This window comes from Blennius ocellaris (assembly GCF_963422515.1).
Source record: "Blennius ocellaris genome assembly, chromosome: 2".
NCBI classification, from domain to species: domain Eukaryota; kingdom Metazoa; phylum Chordata; class Actinopteri; order Blenniiformes; family Blenniidae; genus Blennius; species Blennius ocellaris.
Genome location: NC_137651.1, coordinates 8,082,835 through 8,097,250, shown reverse-complemented (window position 1 = coordinate 8,097,250; position 14,416 = coordinate 8,082,835). Strand labels below are relative to the sequence as shown.

The following is a 14,416-nucleotide window of genomic DNA, read 5'->3' as shown; positions in this document are numbered from 1 at the left end:
CAAAAGGTGAGTGTGTTTACATGTGTGTCTGTGCGAGTGTATATTTGTGAAGTCCTTACAGGTCCTTTCCTTTCTTCCTCTCGAGCGCAGTCATGTCATCTCCACCTGTCGTACGCAGAAAGAGCGCCAGAGTCACTCACACATTCACTCACACAGCGACACGCCGGTGGACACACTCGCGCTGGCAGGCTGAGAAACACACTGCTGTGCTACAACCACGAGCTGCAATGCATAGAGCTGAGAGTGAATACAGTCCCTCCTCCTCTCGCCTCTCTCCTCCCACCGCTCTCTCTCTCCCTCTGTCTCTCTGTTCTTCCTCTGGGTCTTACTGCCTCTCTCAGCTCTCGCTCTCATCCCTACAATTCATGCGTGCGCCAGTAGCAACCCAACACATCCAAATAACATTTCATAAAGACTGTGAATCACTGGAAGAGGTGTCTGGGCACTGGTTTAAATATTTAAAGTTAAAATCTTAATGTTTTTCTATAGCCAACTTATAGTCATGAGTATCATGTCCTTGAGATTCAGAGGGGAGAAAACAGTTTTGTGGTTGGTGAAAAACTGATAAGTGAGAAGGCTGGGTGTTTTTTTTACATGCTTCTTATTTTGACGTATTGTTTCGCATGCTGTCAACATCCCGTCACATCCACAGTCAGTGTTGGTGTTTGAAGGCAGCCAACTTCTCATCTGCTGTCTGTTTTCAACCATGGACTTATGATCTTATTTGACATGAGCCAAATAGGTGTTAAAGGTTGATGTAAAACTGATTTAAATTTCCCCCATCTGTAGAAGATTCATTTACAGGTGTTTTTCACCCTTGTCAGCAAATATTGTCTTGGGACAGGATGGGATGTGACAGAAGGAGACTGTCATCAGATCAGATCTTCAGAGACTCTGACAAGTGAGTGTAAATCTTGTTGGAAAAAAAAACAGTACTGTGTGAAAAACCCTCGTCCTTTCAATGTATTCTTGCCAAGTGCCTTAAAAAATGTAGAAGTGTTGTTGTCAAGGCGAAAGGTCGTCAATATTGATCTGACATAGTTTTCTATAGGCAACAACAAGATGAAAAGCTTCATAGCAATGTGAGATTGTGCTGTCGTTATGGCTATCAGTTTGTATTGTTCCATGAAACACACAGTGGTAAGAAATATGTGGATAAACAGGCACCAATATTTATTGGCAAATTATTAATATTAGTGGCGTGAAAATTTTCAAATGGTCTTGGTACTTTTTGTACTTCAATTATGCCCAAATGCTTGACAAAATATCAATTTAACCATTCAAATATCTATTGATTCATCCATTTTCTATACATGCTTTATCCTTTTAGCCGGCTATAACTAATATCTACTTACATTTGGCAAAATGTGTGGTAGATCCTGGACTACTTCACTGATTGAATACAAAGAAACACACACCACCACCCCAATACACACGTTTACACCTCCAGCTAATTCGTATTGACCAATTAAATCAATTACATTCTCTCTGTACATGTTATGAAAGCAAACTTTGCTGTGTCTTTATCTATCAATGGTCAATCACACAAAGAGGAGACATTTACATTTCTTTCCACAAGAGGATATGATTGATTTTAGTGCCAATGGAATTGTCGGGGGAAAGAAAGTATGAGTGATCGACCAAAAACCCTTTATTAGTGAGTGCCCTACTTTTAACCACATTCATAATTGATTCACGGACTTTGCCAGCTTAAGAGAAATAAATACACATCTTCCCCAGCACTCTGTACATTTAATCAACAAGCAGGTATCCCATATATCAGTCCCAAACCAGTGCAGGGAGAGTACTGTGTGGTTCTGACAGCTGATTCTCAGAGGTGACATTGGCAGTGACAGGACATTTAATATAAAGCTGCACAACAGCATGAGTTGCACTGTCGTCAGTCAATGTGACAGCAGACCTCAGAGTAATTTACTAAGATCAAGCAACAGCAGCAGTACATACGCAACTCCTCCCATGTGACTGCGAGGAAAGTTGACGGTAATGTAGAATGTAATGCAGAGCTGAATGATTATTGACAAAAATGACTTTTTTTACAGCATTACACCGAAGTCAAATATGTACGCTATTTATTGCGTGACGCAAAAACTGACTGGTAGAAACACAGTTGGAGGCGCTAGTGAAAGGTTAGCTCTTTCCTATAAAACGCTGTAATATCCCAGCAAACCCTGAGGCTGCCTGTTTTGTAAACATGGCAAAAGGTTACTCCAGTACTGCAGAATTTCAGACTGTATTGACAACTGTTGGCTATAAGCACAAGATACGTGGAGAGATAATCTGCACTGCACACTTTTGCACAGTGCCAGCTGGACAGAACTTGAATGAACACCCACAGCCACAAATACATACTCAAGAAGACCCTTAAATGTACTCAGTAAAAATCACAAGTAGCCAAGAAATTACACACACAAAAAAAAAAGAAAGAAAAGAAAATCTTCCCTAAAGATTGTCCCTCTTCATCTGCCTCGGACTCCGTGATCAAGATTACCTTCAGCACACACACTTTGTAGGGGTACACACACACAAACCGTCTTTGCTCTTGTGGTTCAGCTAAAGAAAGTATTGATCCCAACTTTGTGATTAAAACAGGGACAGTTGTTACTCCTCAAACACAATCAGCACACAAAAAACCTACCGAGTGATCTCACACACATGCGAGCACATGCGCGTACACACACACACACACACACACACACACACACACACAAAGCACTGCAGCCTAAATGAATTCTGTGCAGAAGAACGTAATTAGCAAACCCTGGACCTGGAATCTGATGAGCCGGTAACCTTGGTCTGGAGAGTGCATGCATGTGTGAGTGTGTGTGTGTGTGTGTGTGTGTGTGTGTGTGTGTGTGTGTGTGTGTGTGTGTGTGTGTGTGTGTGTGTGTGTGCGCGCGCGCGCGCGCGTGTGTGTGTGTGTGTGTGTGTGTGTTTGTCCTGACTCCCATAAAGTAGCACATTGATTGAAAGCTCTAAATGGTAAAGGTGCACTCAGGGGAATGGGGCTAATCTACATAATGGTGGAGCTATATTAACCACATCTTGATGCACTCACACACACACACAGACACACGCTCACACACACACACGTGAACACACCGAGGTGTCAATTCTCTCATCCCCCACACGAGCAGCTTTCCTCCTGCTGATCTGACAGTGCCATAAATACGGCAGTCACAGAAAAAACCAAAACAAAGACAAAGATGTATTTGCATGATTGCGGCTACTGATTTTGCCATGCTGTTAAGGTAGCTTCCACTGAGGTTTACTTGAGCACACTTTCAGCATAAAACTAATAATGACAAACATCCAATTTGTTATCATCCCATTTACACTGACTACTTAACTTTATATTATCTGCTAAAAACCAATTGGATCGATTTCTAAGCTGTCTGACTGCAATTGTAAGCCGAAGGGATACGCAAAATCCATTGACGTCTTTTCATGAGTATAAAAATAGCGGTACACATCTTGAGGTGGCCACTTCAGATGAGCTCAGCTTGATTAGCGGTGTGCGTTTGGGGAAAAGCTTCAGCTGTGTGAAGAGCCAGAAAAGATCAAGAGGTGCATTAGGCAGTCAAGCACACGGTGGGAATATACAGCAGAGATGGGTGGACACGATCAGAGACGAGGCAAAGGTATTCGGTTCAAACTTTGAGAATTTACTACACTCGACGCATTGTCCATCCATCGCACCGTCTCGCAAGATGGTAGCGATGAACAATCACCACCATTAATGCTTTAATACAGTACAGACCAAAAGTTTGGACACAACTTCTCATTCAAAGAGTTATCTTTATTTTCATGACTATGGAAATTGTAGATTCACACTGAAGGCATCAATCATTTGAATTGACACATGTGGAATTATATACTGAACAAAAAAGTGTGAAACAACTGAAAATATGTCTTATATTCTGGGTTCTTCAAAGTAGCCACCTTTTGCTTTGATTACTGCGTCGCACACTCTTGGCATTCTCTTGATGAGCTTCAAGAGGTAGTCTTGTTGCATCTGTCTGTATCTGATAAGAGAGATCCGTGGTTATCTGTGCGATTTGTGGCGCGTTCCTCAACGCTGAAAATCTGTGCTTGCACAGGTCTGCATAAATGTCGTGCTTGAAAGTGCAACGACGCAGCTCAGAGAAAGGTGTATGTTTGAAAATTACTTAGACTCATTGTTAGTCATTGCTAATTTCCTTGAACAACACAAGCAGTATAACAACAGCAGGAAAGCGACAAATGGCACACCCTGCTTTGGAAAGTCACGCAGACATACGCAATCACATACGCACTTTACAGCGGGTTGGACTGTTTGTATTGATAACCTATTTCAACAGTGCAGCACGTTTACTAATCTGATTCCATTCACAGTAAGGCACGACACTTAGAAACAATGTCCAAGCCCAAAAGACATCAATAACTTTGCAAATGAGATGCCAGAAAAGCTCCATTTAGAAAACCCACACATTACATATTTCAAGTTGGGAACAGTACAGCACACGCATTAACAACTTCATAACAGAATATGTTGCTTCAAACTGAAATCATGACAATCTGAACATGTGAGAAGGAAAATGCAGTCTCCAATGGCATTTTCACTTGTTGCTAAAATATAGTTTGATGACTTGAAAATCAGACAGTTTTGTAAAGCTTCAACACTTCCAACTATTTCTAAGTGTACTTCTTTTATACATCTGTGAATATCAAGATTTGTGTGTGGGACTGACTTTATTGAAATGGTTGGCATGAGGCTTTAGAATTCACCTCTTTCGGTAAAAATGTATTGCCCTCTGGCTCTGCTGCTGAAGCAGCTATACATTGTGTCAAGACTGACAGCATAACCACGCAACAGAAATATTAAGGCTTTCTGACTTCTATTCATCAGGAATCACAAAAGGAACATTTGGAGAGGATGCTTGGTGGTTGCTATGTGAGTTAGTACGTTGGCAACCTGAAAGCTTTATAAGCCAGTTACCATACCAACATGCACGTCTTCTAACTCAGTACAGGCAGATGAGGGAAAAGGAAAAAAAAACAAAAAAAAACAGGAGAGATCTGATCGTTCCACAGCAATATCTCTATTGTTTTGTGTTATCTAAAATATTTAAATACTTAGTGATTCAGAGACTATTGCTGTGTCTGACGCTGTTTGTAAAAGTTCATGCAGGCCATGCAATGCATTGGTGAAGGCAAGTGTTTTGTTTGTTGTATTTGTGCATTACGCATTGCAGATACACTGGAGGGATGTACTTAACATACATCATTTTTAACAAGAAGATTCAGAGGACAGAGTGGAACAGCTGGTTAATGGTGTCATATCCAACTAATGCATCACTGCCGATTAAAACACAATTCAGCAAGTCATGTCAGTTTAATTCAGCAAAGTTTCTGTGGACTGCGCCAACTCCTATTACAGCAGTATTGATATTGATCCGTTCTGTGCATGTATGAATGTTCTCCAGGTACTTTGATTTTCACCCACAGTCCTAAAATAAGCATTTAAGTTGAGGAGTTGGTGTTTTTTTGTTGGGTTTATTTTTTCATATTGCTGGTAGCTGCGACAGTGTCTCACTGTAAGGACATGGTGTACTTATCAGGGTGTACCCTGTGTTTGCCCATTGTTAAATGGGACTAACTTGACACCCCATGACCCTGAACAGGATAAGGCTGTTTAAGGGGATGGAGGTGATGGCTGGACAGGAAAATTCAGTCCCAGTTCCACGCTTGTCTGATACAAATCAGTTAAACCTCCCGTTCAAAAGGAATGGCTGCAGAAGCAGATGCAGCTCTCTACCATTATGGATCCTCACAAACAATCAACTTTATTTTCTGGTTTCTTTCTGCCAATTCTCTGGAAATTTCAAAGAGGTTATGAATTTTGCTGCAGATTGTGAATCTTGACATCCTGGGATGTGTGAAGGAAGAGAAACAGCAGCCAGCGAGCAAATTGTTCGTGGTCTTTGCATATTTCTAATTGGTCGGAAAATGTGAATGTGAGTGTATGTGACTGTTTCTCTGTTGGTCTGTGAGAGTGGCCTTTGCCCCTACTCAACTTAGTTTGGTGCCCTGCAATCCTGAGTGGTTCCAGGAATGTCTTTATGATTCTATGAGAATGATTCTTACTTCAAATATGCTGAGCTTATAGAAAAATAAAGCCACCATGAAGATGTTTTTGAGCTTGGTAAAAAACAATGGGCCAGACAATTTCCCTCAGCCTCCAGAAATAAAATGAACACACACTCTGCTTTGTTCCTTGTCTTTGCTCTTTGATCAAAATGTCACGTCTCCAACGACCTTTACTTAAGGGCTGGAGTGACTCTTAACTGAGGGTTGCATCTGTGGCTGTAATAGTTTTTTGGACTTCATAAGCTATCGTTTGATATCTGCGCCTATCGCTGTCACTCACTGATATTGGATTGAGGCTTCAAGGAGGATTACTGAAATTAAAGCAGCACATAAGATTTAATCTTCCCTCTGACTTTAAGGTTGGAAATAGGGATGGGGCCGATGCGATTCAGTATCGGTATCGAGTTCCGATACGTAATTCATCGGGAAACGTAATTCATGGATCGGAAATTTCCGATCTAACCTGTGGAGGTTTCCGATCCATGAAGCTTCATGAATCTGTGCTTTTGCCGAAATGAGTCCACATGTGTCTTCCTGCCGGCTGCTCTGCTCGTTGGCTGCAAAATGTGGAATGGATTTCCTGAATGGAGGCGGGTCTCAATGAGACGGGGAGTAATGAGTCAGGAAATCCATTCCACAGTTTGCAGCCAGCTGAGCATGCTTGGGAAGTAGTGACTTTTCATGACAACATGTCGCTGTGTGGACAGATTTTACGCTCAAAACACCACAAAGTATCGACGTGAATGTTTGTGAAGCCGTTGTACAGCGAGGCGGACGCTCTGCCGCCAGACGTCACTAATTTAAAACGCCAGTTCGCCGAGGAGAACGGCGCTGACCATGGCATCAAAACAGCACACTCCTCCGTGGTGGCAGGTGATTCACACCTCCATGAAGCTGCATCCTACTCCACGCTAAAGTCCGTGAAAATACTCTCAATCATTTATGCTGCGTTGATAAAAAATGTCTCCAGGGATTAATAAAGTGATTCAGAGGTTTTAAAGATAGAACCAGTTTATTATGAGATGATGACGTTACGTAGACCCCAACATTGTCTAAAGTGAACAAAACTGTTGTACTGTTTCCTTTTCTGACCTTATACTAACCTCAAGTTGTCTTTTGAGAGAATGCATGCAAACATTCATACATTTCATGATTTACTGTAGAAAAAGGTTTATTACAGCCTCATAAAATCAAGGATAATGATGATAATAGTATAGTAATAGTATCGGTATCGGCAGGTATTTAAATTTGGGTATCGGGATCGGATCGGAAGTGAAAAAACCTGGATCGTGCATCCCTAGTTGGAAACAGTATTTTATGCAGAGGTACTGTCAGCAGAGTCCACTTTTGTACGGTGCTTAAAGTGACACTCAATACAGAACATGTCTTTTCTCTTTGTGTGATCCTCTTCCACATCTACAACCACACCTTATTCATTTTTCACACATGCAAGCCATTCACAAATTGTTGTCACATGATCACAAATGTAGGTCACAGCAGTTTCCATGACAAAATAATGTTTAAGGCAAAATGCAAATAACAACCAAATGTGAGCACATCTCTCCAGGTACTCACTAGAAACTAATACAGTGATGTTATTATCTAGAGCAAGACAACAATCTGATGTGATAATAACCTAAATTAGTTTATAGATGTTATGCACATTAAGTAAGTGGAGAACTAATAACTAATTTAATTTACATTTCATTCATAGAAAGCGATGGTAATGATAAATAGGATATTTTTAGAACTTTCAGAATTTTGAGAGACTCATAGTGCCTGATCAACTCAAATTTGGTGCACAAATGTGGCATTGTGCACACAGATGTGTGGAAGTTGACCTACCAACAAGATCTACTGAAGATAACATTTGACATACATGCAAAAAAAAAAAACCCTTAGTATTCAATTAGTATTTGCTAAGCAAAGCATTTGCTTTCTTGCACATGGAATCTCGACTGTGTCTATCAGAATATGCAAAATACTCAGGAGTTTCACCTAGAGAGAGAGAGAGAGAGAGAGAGAGCGAGAGCGAGAGAGAGCGACAGAGACAGAGACAGAGAGAGAGAGAGAGAGACAGAGCGACAGAGAGACAGAGAGAGAGAGAGAGAGAGAGAGAGAGAGCGACAGAGACAGAGACAGAGAGAGAGAGACAGAGCGACAGAGAGAGAGAGAGAGAGAGAGAGAGAGAGAGAGAGAGAGAGAGAGAGAGAGAGAGAAAGAGAACATGCAAACTCCATACAGAAAGGACCAGGATTTGAACCCGGACATTCTCGCTGTGAGGCAATTACATACATTTCAGCCTCTAAATAATTGTAAACTGAGCAATGGGAATGAACGCATAGATTGAAACTGAAATAGCACTTTTTTCTACGTGAAAACTTTAATTTTCTACATATGTGAGACACCAAATATATCTGGTTCCGGTCTGTTATGACAGTGTTTTGTTTGAATTCAGCACTATCACAAGGGACTACGCTAACTATACTCATATTATAAGCAAATTCAACTACTTACTTTATAGGGGTCCCCATTCCCTGCTGTAACAGGATGATGAAGGGTGAGAAGGATTGTTTATTCAATCACATTTAGGTGAGTCATTGTATTCAGTGTGAGAGGATCACTGCAGAGGCAGGTGGGATTCTTCAGCCCTTAATCAACACAGTTATTCATGAACCTAATCTACCTTTTCATCTGATCATCTTGAAAAATCCAGCTCATGATCTTTCTGCAGGTAGTTTGATAGATTCTACAAGACAAATATGTATGTGTTGGTTTGGAATAATTTGCTCTTCTTGTACTGTCTAAGCATACATACTGTGAGTCTACATAACATTACCTGTGCGAAAGGTGCAATATGAATAAAGCTTGATTGACTTAAGTGTAATAGGTCTAAAAGGAATGTTCATTTACTCAAAAACAATCACAGATGATAACACTGTTTGCAATCAACATAATTCCTAGTTTTAGATTTCATTAAACAATTAAAGGTCCCATATTATACAGGTTTTTTTCTCCAACTATTTCAATTAGGTTTCAGAGGTCCAACAACATTGTATTCAAAATGTATTTCCCCAAATCCAGCTTTGTATCTGAATTTCATTCAGTCTAAAAGTCCCTCTTGTGAGCTCCACTGAGAACAGGTTGTTTCTATGTCTGTATCCTTAAATGCTAATGAGCTGTGTCTGACCATGCCTGGCACCAGCAGAGCTGATCTACCTGTGGGAGGGTCAAAAGGCCCTCCCACAGGTAGAGGTTCTTAAAGATGAACTTAAAGATGAATTACATACACAAATGAGAATGACTTTTTCTTTACTTTTGTCTCATTATCATTTTGCAATGTCCAGTTCATGCACTTACTGTGTGCATACCTGAGGCACAGTTAAGAGTTGAACTGTGTGAAAAGAAGAAACTGAGGTACAGAGCACAGAATGAACATGAGCTGCTCAGGAAAAATGCAATCATGGATTCAATCTATAAACTTTTACAATGACAATCACAATTTAGGGGGATCATAATTCAGGTTATGATTTAAGTTTAAGTATCTGTGATAACCATGCTGCTTTGTCCAGGGTAGAAGAAACAAATCATTATTATTATTATTATTATTATTATTATTATTATTGCTATTATTATTATTATTATTATTATTATTATTATTATTATTATTATTATTATTATTATGTTACGGTATGTTGCTGCTACTGTATGTTCATGTTGATCATAGTAGTGGCACTTGCAGAGCTCAATAATGTACCCAGTGGTACACCCTGTAAGAAGTTTGAGAACCATTGACGTAACATATGCAAATTCTGACCTCATTCCCTCATTTTCTACTTTCTAATAAGCAATCACATCTACAATTACAGTATGTGATAACTCTGATCATTTTAAACATGTTTGGGAGGGATTCCCTTGTCAAGAGTTTATGGTTAGACAGATCTGAAAAGATTAACTACATGACAGAGTGTGGTCTGACTTGAGTCTAACACTTTACTATAACATTCTTTATATTTGAAGTAGGATTAGTGCCTGTTTTCTCTGTGAGAGCTGCAGAAAGAGTCGCCTGGTGCTCCACATTTTATGGTCCTGAAAACAATGTTACCCCAAGTGAGTGGATTGAACTGTGCATTTGTGTTTATGTGTGGAAAGAGAGCTTCTCCCGTCACAGATCGCTCCTTCCTTCCTGATGTGCTGCTCAGACACAAGCACACCCATTTCCTTCCTGTGGGAGTTGCTGCTCAGGTTAGAGGTGAAACAGTAAGTAAGCAGTGTGAGGATTCAGCGATAAAACCCGGAGCACAGAGAAGAGACGTAGAGATAAAAGATTTTGAGAACAAAAGGAAAGATGAAAGCTGGTAATAGGAATCTAAGAGCTAAAGGAGAGGAGACGTGTCAGTGCAGCTCCCACGAAAGTCATGATGACTTGAGAAGCTCCACCTGACTCAAAGGCCTTGCACCATGAATACACACATGCTAACTGCAACGCAGGCACTACAATAGGTAAAACAAATATAGCCCAAATGGAAAAAGTAGGCGAGGACTGGAAAGAATACCCAGCAGCAAGCGAGAGGTGGAAGAAGGAGCGGTACAGAAAGCAGCCTCGAAAGGAGAGGAAGCAAGAGAATGAGATCTGAGAAAAAAGAAACACCACAGCAACACAACGAAAAAAAAACCAAAAACAAGGAAGTACACAGAGAGGAGTCATGCTGGGGCAGTGGGAAAAAAATACAACAGAGGCACACTGCAGCAAAAACGAGCCAAACTTCATCTTCCTCCCTTTCACACATCCTTCTCTTATTCTTTCTACTTCTTTTCTTTCACTTTCTTAACTCAAACCTTCCAAACTACTAATGAGGTGTGGGCGAAGGAGTCCAGCAGAAGCATACTGCGCTGTGGACTCTGTGTGTTTGGAAATAAAAACTGAGGATTTGTGTGATGTTTGTGTTTGCAGGTGCATGCACTGTAGTTACCTGCTAGATCAGATGGGAAAACGTCCAAATTATCTTTGTTTTATTGCTGTTGTTATTTCTCCAATCTAATTGGTTCCTCAGTTCAACGTATGAGAAAACAACAGTGAGAGTATCTGGTGACTGACTAGATGCTACAAGTGGTAATGAGGAGAGTAGTGTGTGTGTGTGTGTGTTGCATGGAATTCGCCACGCTGACTCCGATTTGTTGCTATGGCACCCTATTTTCCTGAGGTGCCAAAATCACAGAACAATTTATACCCACAATTTCCTCCCGATAATAAAGCTGTGGATACACTGACCATGCGCACACGTACGCACACGCGCAGGAACTCGACCACCAAGTAAAGTTAAACAAATGATAAAATATGCACAGAAGGGAAATATTTCTCACCCAAGAACACATTACCATACAGCACACTGCATTACATCATAACAACTCTCAATAAACATCCACAGAGTACCAACAAACTCCGTGTCGAGCTGCAAGTGGGCTCTGAAATCGTCTCTGAGTTGTGTCAGAGAGCAAGAAGTCACAGTTTCATGAGACTGCAGGAGTATTATATGGGAAATCTACTCGGAGTTCACTTTCCATGTAACAGTAATGATGCAAGATGTTTTATAGCACAGATAAAAGCGGACAGGAATAAGGAATGAAACCAGGATGTTGTCAGGATGTGTTATCCAGCCGTGAAAAGGTTTATGGTACCTTGACACCTTGTGATAAAACAGGAGATGATTGATAAGCCATAGTGCTGAGATTGTTGTGGCGCAGACTTCAGTTTCAGTTGTACTCACTATCAATATTTTCAACACAATACTTTTTTTTTTTGCACTGTCTTGATCTATTTTCTTGTAAAAAAAAAAAAAAAAGTAACAATAACAGACAACTACATTACAGTTTTTTTAAGACAATCAAAAAAAAGGTAATTAAACCAATGAACGTGAGGAAAAATGCTTCAGGGCCAAACTGTTGGTGTAGCAGGTAAGAGGGGCGAAAGGCCGATCCAGAAATAGCAAACACACTAGTGCTAATCATATAATGCCTTGCATTGCTCATGATTATCTACAGCTGTTAGTAACAGATTTCATTGTAAAATTTCAAGAGAATCTACCTAGTGTGAGATTTCACATACAGTCTGTGATCTTTGAGTTAATGCATGAGATTTGGTGGCTCTGCCTTGCATGGATTTTAAAATACAATTTTTCAAGTCAGGTAAATGGGGGATACATTGACTAGAGGAGGTTAGTGGTGATGAAATCTTAACCACTGACTGGAAGACACGAGTATTCAACAATATGAAGGAGTCAGCTTCAGAAGTGGTAATGGCTCCTTTTATTACTTCCGAGCATTTTACCAAACAATTGATAAGGTAAATGGTTTTTAATTCATTATTAGGATTTTCCTCAATAAATTGTGAATTGAGTTCCCAATTAAAGACTTATTTGAGATTGTGACGAACACAGCGATAAAGATTAAAAAAACAAACAAAAAAGAACTTGCTTACCAAGAACAAACTACCAGTTCATTAGTTTAAAAATGATCAAGCCAGTCCCTTGAAAGTTTGACACAGGCAGTTAGCAGGTCATGGTAAAGACACACTATACAGGTCTGAACACACCGTGGCAATTACCGCTCAGCAAAGCGCTCACATTATATGTCATGAACGTGCATGACAAATGTGGACACGTGGCCTCTGCCCACATCCACATCCTCATCTATACAAACAGACCTGAATCACACACGCTCAACCTTGCTCATCTTTGGCCCCTTTGTTCCTCCTCCCTCACATTTTCTCACTTACCCTCTTCCTTCCTCCTTTCCTTCCCCCCCTTCACTGTTATTTCCATTAGAAATTTTTCTTTTCCTCACACTGATGTCCTCTCTCTCTCTTCCTACCCTCGACAGACCATTCCTCTGTTCATGCTGCAGGTTTGCAATGGCGAACACACCAGTGCTGCTGTCAGAGTGCCCCCAAGTGTACGAATACCCACACAGCATTCAGCGTACTGAGCACATGAACACCTGCCTGAAACAGTGAGCAGACGTAAACTGTACTTGAGCTGCATTTGAATTCAGTGAAAAAAAAAATTACATTTAAAAAAAAAAATCTATTTTTATCCTCTCTGACATTTGGCTGTCACTCTTCATCTCTGTCCCATATACACATGTGCTCTGCATTTGCTCAACATTATCATGAAGTAGGGGGATCCGTAACCTTGAGCAGTTGCCATTACAGCGAATTCCCACTGTGACTGAACACACTACGCATTAGTGCCCCCACGCCGCGCCCTCATCTGGATTAATGTCAGGTGCGCCTGCAGCGCTCCCCCTGTGTTATGAAGATCGAGGATCAATTCTTGAATCTTCTTGACAATTTCCCTCTGGGGTGTTTTAATCAGACATCAGCCACTGCAGAGTGGAAATGAAGAGCTTCTACTTTTCTGACTTTTAATTGATGCACCGAATCTATTAAAACATCATTCTGCCTCCCAATCACCAACTTCAAAGTCTTACAAGTGTACTTGCTTTCCCCTTCTCATACAAACACACACTTGCATGTCCCTATAAAGAATACCAATGGGTCTATTGTTTCAGTTTCAAAGGGGAGCGTCAAGCCTAAAGAGGCTAAGAATTAAACATCACATCTGTCCTCTGGAAAACAGGATAAACAAGACAAAAAAAAGGGAAAAGAAGGAAGACCTCTCTCCGGTGGGAGGCTATAGAGCCAACGAGGGATGTTTTTTTTTGTCAGTCTGTCTCCCTTTCCCATCATTCTTTCCTCCCTCTATTTTCAATGGCTCTCTTCTTGCTTTTAGTCTCACAGTCTCTCCTTCTTTCCCTTCACTCTCTCCTTGCTTGTCTTTCTCTCACTGTCGCTTCATGTTAGCTGCTTTTCCTCTCAGCTGACTCTGACTGAATATGACATGGGTCACACGGGTTCAGATCACTTGCCCAATACAGTATAAGGAAAGAAATATGAAAAGACAAATACATCAGGTTCAATGGTGGGCCAATTCTTTTTTTTTTTTTTTTTACAATGCACAGAGTAACAGCCATTATTTCACTGATTTTAGTACCTTAATTGTGCAACCTTCCTACGCACATCAGTATGATATGGGTTCACTTCATTTCTAATGTCTGAATAAATATTTGCTTTGTCTATATCGGTTGTTATAACTGGAGAGGTATAAGCATCCCTTCAAAGAGACAACCTGAACAACAACCCACCCATCCAACAATCTAGAAGCTTGACTACTAAGGTATTTATCTATCCACCAGTCCATCTGTACTGCTT

The 14,416-nt window shown here is 40.6% G+C and overlaps 1 protein-coding gene across 1 annotated transcript in view; it reads right to left on the bottom strand.

Annotated features, from left to right (window-relative positions):
* Nucleotides 1–14,416, bottom strand: part of pde2a (phosphodiesterase 2A) — a 172,912-nt gene that overhangs the window by 119,409 nt on the left and 39,087 nt on the right. The window lies entirely within an intron of this gene.